This window comes from Gallinula chloropus, assembly GCF_964237585.1.
Source record: "Gallinula chloropus genome assembly, chromosome: 5".
NCBI classification, from domain to species: domain Eukaryota; kingdom Metazoa; phylum Chordata; class Aves; order Gruiformes; family Rallidae; genus Gallinula; species Gallinula chloropus.
Window position 1 is genome coordinate 49,209,500 of NC_140090.1, and position 7,825 is coordinate 49,217,324.

Genomic DNA, 7,825 nt, shown 5'->3' on the forward strand with positions numbered 1-7,825 from the left:
ATAAAATTAGTGGCCTGTGACAGAACTGAATACCAGACTATCTGTGTTACTGCTCCCTTCTCCAGGAAAGAGCTAATCTGGCATTTGGTTACATGACATGGCTTTTGTGTGACAGGAATTGTATTCAAGCCAGCAGCACTAAGAACCACTTTTAAAACTATCATTGACTTTTCTATGTATTGTCAAGTCTATTTCCCCTGTTAAAGGTTTATTGAATTGAAGGAGAAGGTGCTGAAGGAGTTGTGTGTATTCACTTGTTAAATACACTGGACACCACGCCTCTGTGTTTGCATTGTTCCAGTTCATTATCCATGAGGCTACGGCAGACTAGAGCTGTGTGAATACTTAGTGAGTTCATTTGAAGCCAAGAGTCTCATCCTCAAAAGAACACAGGTAAACCAAAGTAGAGGGAATGAGAGGCTTAACTTTGAAATTGTACTGCAAAAACCTCTAATGCTGAAACCATTCGACTGTGGAGACTGGCATCCACAGTAAACAGCTTCCCTGGGGTTTGGCAGGGTTCCCTAGGTACCACTTTTCACAGGCAGAAAGTGTTTTCTCGGGGCACTGTCGTGGTTTCACCCTGGCTTAAAGGAAAAGAGCAGGTTAAAGGGAAGGGGGGGGGGGGGGGGGGAGGAGGAGAAGTAAGGAAAGGGAAAAGGAAGAGGAAGGGGCAAATAACCCCAAAATCAAGAAATTACGAGGCCCGTGGGTTGGGATAAGGATAGTTTACTAAGATAACAGAAAGATACAATGTAACAATGCTAACAGGACTTTAGAGCAAAAATATATGAAGCTGTTGATACACAATGCAGTTTCTCACCAAACCACACAACTCAGGCCGTGCCACCCAGAGCCGTCCCCGAACCCGACCGTCCCCCAAGAACCGCACGTCCCGGAGCCACCCCTGCTCTTCCTCCCATCAGCCCCCCGATATCCTGGGCAGGATGTAACTGGCGTGGAATACTCTCTTTGGTCAGTTGGGCCACCTGTCCTGGCTTCGCCCCTCCTTTCTCATGAAGAGCTGAGAAAGTCCTTGACTGTCTGACAGCAACTAACAACATCAGGGTGTTATCAGCACTACTCCCATTTTAACTCCCAAACACAGCATTCCATCCGCTGCTACAAATGAATTTAACTCTATCCTGACCAAAACCAGGACAGGCACATAGCTGGAGGCTGTGCCCAAAGGCAGCTCAGGATCCCATCAGGTGGCTGCTTCAGGGCATGTGTAACAGGCATCAGGGCCTAGACTCCTGGGAGTAGTCAGTGACACAGTAAGGCCCACATCTTTGAAGGTGAGGAATGAGAAGTGCAACTTTTCTAGTTGCTTAAGCATTCAGGGAGCATTTGGGGGATCCAGGATATGTGTGGGTCTGCCTTGGGGGTCATCTGCACAGTTGGTGTCTAGCTGCTTCTCTAGGTAGGCTGCTAAAATGTCCTGGAGGAAATCTGTTTGGTCCTTCTGATGGGCAATTGTTTGATATTCAGTTGTAACACATGTCCATGCGAGGACCAAGCAAACCCTTTGATCAAACCAGTGTGCCAGGTGAGAAGGTGGAATTAAGCTGTTGGGTGGGCCACCTCACAGGTATGCTGTGAAGACGTTGGGAGTAGATGACCTCCATGCCTCCTGCAAGAGCTGTGCAGGACAAAGCTTGAGGTAACTGCCTTAGATGCCCCTATATACAGCTCCACAAGGAACATGTATAATCAGGATATTCTTGTTCTGTCTGAAAAATAAAGCTTTATTTCAAGATATAACTAGTTTGGGAAGTTGAAGGTAGCCTTTGGACAAAGTGGCAAGGTTCAGGATGCATTGTATAAGGAAACTGAGGGATGATTTACACTCCACTTCCTTTGCTACAGCTTAATAGTGGTGCAAAATGAAAACAGTAAAGTGAGTCAGTTCCTGGGAATTGGGTGAGGGTGTGTTGGGTGGGGTTTTGGCCAGCCGGGAAAGCTCTGAGGAGAATAGTCCCTGTGGGAAAACAGAAGTGTGAGACTTTTTTGGTCTGGTTTAGCAGTCTCTCAATGGCCAGAAATTGGAGGGTTTCTGAGCTGTACTCCGCCGGTGTTGCTGGATGCGTTTTTGTGCAGTCTGAGTAGCGCCCAGAAGATGTCACCGCAGGACAGTAGGAAAGCAGGCAAGAGCCTCAAGTCCTCTAAAAAAGAGAACGTGCTGGATCTATGCAACAACCAGCCCATGCAACCTCCAGGGTTTCTGTTGTTGGATTTATATTTAGCAAAATTGTGGGTGGGGTTTTTTTTTAAATAATTGAATGGACATCAACACAATTACAGTTATAGAAAAGCCAAACATTGTAGTAGTAGCAACACTCTTTTTTACATGGATGATTTTTCAGTTAAGATTTGCATTCTGGAATATACATTTATAAGCGACTTACAAGACTATTTTTGAACAGTCACAAAAGCATTCATGGGAAAAAACCGATTTTTTTTCCATAAAAGGAGTGGTCAGATGGTCAAATGAGTGGGTTTATTAAACACAAGCAGTGCCCTGCTGTTGGTTTTGCATTGCTCTGGGGCTGTTCCTCTCATTTCCTTTTTCCTGCCATAAGTTCACCGACGCTCTCATTTTTTACTAGAAAGCTAAAGGGTCAGTTTGTAAACATAATGATGGACAAATAAATAAAGTAAATTTTCCTTTTGCAAAGTCAGCATATAAAAAAATGATACAAACAAGTATATCCACGATGTATCAAAGCAATCCACTTGGGACTGACACAGGCATCCACAAAAGCCTTATGAGATCTGCAGCTGTATGGTCAGAAGTATTTTAGTTGTTTGCACTTACTTAACTCTTGAGTCTCCAGTCTAGCCCACCAGATCACAGAATCACAGAATTGTAGGGGTTGGAAGGGACCTCCAGAGATCATCAGGTCAAACTCCCCTGCCAAAGCAGGTTCCCTAGGACAGGTCGCACAGGTAGGTGTCCAGACGGGTCTTGAATATCTCCAGAGAAGGAGACTCCACAACCCCCCTGGGCAGCCTGTCCCAGGGCTCTGTCACCCTCACTGTGAAGAAGTTCTTCCCCATGTTGATGCGGAACTTGAAGCCATTGCCCCTTGTCCTGTCCTCACAGACAACTGAAAAGAGGCTATTTCCCTTGTGTCCCACACTTAAGATATTTATAAACATTAAAAAAATCCCCCACTTAGCTTTCTTTTCTCAAGGCTGAATAGTCCCAGTTCTTTCAGCCTATCGCCGTAGGGGAGATGCTCCAGTCCTTTAAACATCTCCATAGCCCTTCGCTGGACTCTCTCCAGGAGGTCCCTGTCTTTTTTGTACAAGGAAACCCAGGACTGAATACAACACTCCAGGCAGTGCCTGACCAGGGGGGAGTAGAGGGAGAAAAATCAGAGTGTAAAACTCATCCTATCCAGAGCCTTGCAAAAATTCCTGTGAGTATACATATGTATGCTATGTGCGTATGTGCTGGGCTATACATAGCAGCTTGCCCACTTGTTTCTGTGGAATATCCCAATCTCTACAGTATTTCCAAATGTGTTATAATTCTTATTTGCCAGGAGTAATGACTGAACACCCTAATGGAAGGAATCTATATGCTATGTTACATGCTAAAAGACGGGGTATATTGCCCATTGTTCCTAATGCTATGACTGTGACTCCCCTTTTAGGAGTTTGCACATCAAAACTGTCAGACCTCAGTTACAGTAGCAGAGATTTAGATCTATCCATGGCATGGTCCCTTGGCTGCCTTCAGCACAGCATAACCCCACTTTGCAGGCTGTAAGAAAAGCAACCTGCCTTTATGCTAGATTACTTGTTCTCTTAAAACTTCCAGCTGCAGTCTGTTCCTTCAGCTCAATTTTCTGGGCCACCACTGTCCTTCAGGTCACACTGTAACATGGCCTGATTTCTGAAGCATGCTCCCTTCACTGGTGCTATTTGAATACAAAAAATCTCAAGAGAAGCCACTCGATATAGGACACCTCTAAGCAAATTACTTTTCAGGCAGATGCAGAACTTGCCAACATCAAGCAGATTGTCCCTTAGGCTTCAAGTTACACGCATGAGGTGCAGGGATGGTTATTTAACACATACATTGTAAATGGGCAAAGTTGTGAGCTTTTCTTCAGGTTCAGGTTTCTGAAGTTATTTATTTATCTATTTATTTACTTCTAAGGCAGAGCAAAGTCACTTTTTTTTTCCCTAGCAAGGTTTATCAATGCATCAGGGAGACAGATTCCCAAGGGTGGGAACTTTTTCCTTCTGGTGTTTAGGCCTTGAGACTCATACCTCTAACATACAACTTTTCCTATTTTGTGGCCTGCATTGTCAGCTGAGTTTTAAGAGCTCACCAAAGTAACAACTCACTGTGGTCACCATAATTTAAGACTAAGCTAATGGCATGAGCAGACATCATCATGAGCCACCATGCTGGCCTGAGGCTGTGCACAGCCTTTACGAGAAGGCTGGGGCATCTCAGACCCATGCACCGGTCGAGTAGCAGGTCTTCAGGGTGTCTTGCAGTTGTGTAAATAAATTCACAGGTATCAGCAGAGGAACCCTCACTGGCAGAAAGGACAGAGAGGTACAGCTCCTGACAGAGGCATTTCATGGGCTGGCAGCCCCCATTTAACACCGGACTTCTACACCATTGTGCAAACATTTAGCAAATAAAAAGGATGAGATGTGAATGAAACCTGAATGTAACTAATACTAATAACAAAAAATCTTTCCTAATGCTATCTATACCTCCCTGACAATTCTTCCTATAGCAAATTAATACTTTGGTAAGAGACATCAGCAAAGAAATGTTTGTGCAGCAAGGTAAAGTTTTGTTGAAAAGCAAACTCAGGAATATGTACCCCTGTTTAAAAATCATTCTGGAAGACAAGCCAAATTGAAAACCTCATGTTAACAGAAGCAGCTGGGCTGCAAAGCCAAGGATTCTGTTCCAGAACTGAAGTATTTGTTCACATACATCATGGTGGAGCCATCACAGACAAGGGGTAACGGGTGCCAGCTGGAGCACAGGAAGTTCCATGTGAATATAAGGATAAACTTTTTCACTCTGAGGGTGACGGAGTCCTGAAACAGGCTACCCAGAGAGGCTGTGGAGTCGCCTTCTCTGGAGACATTCAAAACCCACCTGGATGCGTTCCAGTGTGATTCATTCTGGGTGATCCTGCTCTGGCAGGGGGTTGGACTAGATGATCTTTTGAGGTCCCTTCCAACTCCTAATGTTCTGTGATTCTGTGATCACCATTTTCTTCTGTTAACTATGTGCCAGTCTTCTCTCGTTCACTGAAAATACCTACAGCATCTCAAAAACCTGAAGAAATAAATTTTCTCCTTGTCTGGTTACCAGCAAGAATATAAACACACCAGCTTTGGGTGGTTACACAATTATCTCCCCTTTTCTATATACTGCTGGTTAGGTGAAAGTATTTACTATCTTACTTTATTCCCTAGTGAGTGGGTGAGGTCTTTACTGTGAGATAGCAGAAGAAAATTTCAGGCTTGCCTTTTTCTGATCTTGCCATGTTCCTATGAATAGCACCTCTCTGCTCGGGCAGGTGCAGACAGTCATGCATTAGCTCTGCCTGCTCCCAGTGCCTGCGTGCCCTCCCTCCAGACATTCGTTGCTATCCTAACACATCTGTGTTTGGCAGTCAGTATGGGAAAAAAAAAAGGGCAAAATCAAGTGTCTAGTCCTGAGTGGTGATGCTGCCTACTGCAGACAAGAAAGTTTCTGCCTTTTGAGATCTGCAGACAACACTGGCCAATAAATGGTTTAGCCAGTCTTTTGGGTTTGTATCATACAGTCTGTATTTTATTAAAAAAAAAAGAGTAATGTGTTGCATTATATTTTAACTTTTTTTTATTTCTGTAGGATTAATTGCCTTCAAAGAATGCAGATTTTCCTGTTTCATGGTAAGTGAACCGTTGCATCTTTGCAAATGCTTGTCTCTTTTTTGGAGGGTTTTTTCTAGATTTTTATTTTTTTACCTACCTAGCATGAACTGAAGGATAAAAAGAAAACAGAAAAAAACCCAACAAACCACAGACAGTCCTAAAGGGATGATCTTAACGTTCTCAGTTTAGAAGCTGAATGTAGTAGGTGAAAAAGTATGGTAACTGAGTCACACAGTTAAAAGCTGTCTTCTATGTTGGATTGCAAAATCATTTAACTGCCTGGCTTTTGAAATGGTTCACTGATGACTGCTGCTACACAGTTCAATTGTAATGAAAATGGTTCGTTGTCATTTTTACTCTCATGTTTCAATACCACGCTTTCGTTATAGGCTGTCAGCACCTTTATTGACTTTGAGCGTAACGAATAAACCAGATTCCTACCCTTTTTTCTGTACCTAACATGGTGCAGTGACAACATCACCACGCTAGATGGCAATGACGTCCACAGAGAAGGAAACCGGATTCGAGGATCAAGCTCGAGTATTTTGAGAGATTTCACCCCCTCTAAGTTGAAAGACGACTCTTATATTGGCTAGGGGAAAATCAAGGTTCAAAAATAAGGACATTGATTTATATAAAAGAAATTGCCAAGGTGAGTAGGTGAAATATGTGTACGAGGACAGCACGGCTATTATTTCCAGGGCAGGTTATATTTTCAACTTTATTGATGTCAGAGAAACGAAGGAAAAGCCATACGTTAAAAATGGAATACTGATGTCTAATGCTGAAATGGATGAAAGAAATTACAATAGAATTCCCTCTCAGTACATCTTTTCCATAATTCTCCTTCAAGCCTTGCCTTGGATGTGTACTTTCTGTTTCATCCTTCATCTTCTTTCTTAATTGAACTGTGTCTGTAAACACAGAAATTAGTATTTTTAGGAAAAAGAAAGTTGGTAGGATGGTGAAGCCTTTTATGTGTTGAAAATCTAGAAATCACAGATGAGTCTTTAAGAGCTGTACTGTTCCAGCCATGAGATCTCCTTGGAAATGTGATGTACTTTGCAGTACGTTGCTTTCGGTGGAAAAAGGATCAAAATGTTAAACTGCCCTTGTATTTTTGTACACATATGCATATGTACACACACACATGTATATTTGTAAGAGTTACATATGCATGTGTGTGTATATATATGTGTGTACGCAATCACATGTATTTATATTACCCCACAGTTTGGATCTAGGTAAAGCTTAAAACCATTTTCCCCCTCTACAGGTCTCTCTCAGTCCAGCATAGAAGACTCATGCGCCTCACTCAAGGTTCATCCTGGAGAAATTTTTGAACAATTTTTGATCTCCCTGCAATCCCTTGCCTTTTCCAGCACCGCTTGTAGCTTCCGGGTCCTTCCCCTTCCCTTGCATCAAATCAGCTTTAGAGCATTTGCAGCTGGAGCTATCAGCTGATGCTTATTGGGAAAGCCTCTCTTGGCCACAGGCTGCTGAGGTGAGAAAAGGGATAGCACAGAGTCAGCCCCCACGAGACCAATGGGGGACTCTTCTTTTCTACAGGTGGCCTTGATTTCAAAGGCCAAAGCCCTCTCTGCAAGACCACGTGAGGGTGGGCTATTTGCACATTGCCTAGGTGGGTCCTGGCACGTGCCAGCGCTCCTTGCTCTCTGGTTCTCCCTTCTGGTGAGCAACAAAGACCCAGCTTTTTTAAGCCAAAGAGTTTACTCTGCATAACCTTCAGCGTGCAGGTTTGCTGTAAGTACAGACTGCAGAATACATGTCCACCTCTTGGTTAATTGCCACTGAATGGACCTCCTGGGTGCCATACACTTCCTTCCCTAGCAGTGGTGTAAGACAGCAACGACCTTTCATAAGAAAAGCTTGGCAGCTGAAGGCCTAGGTGCCAAGC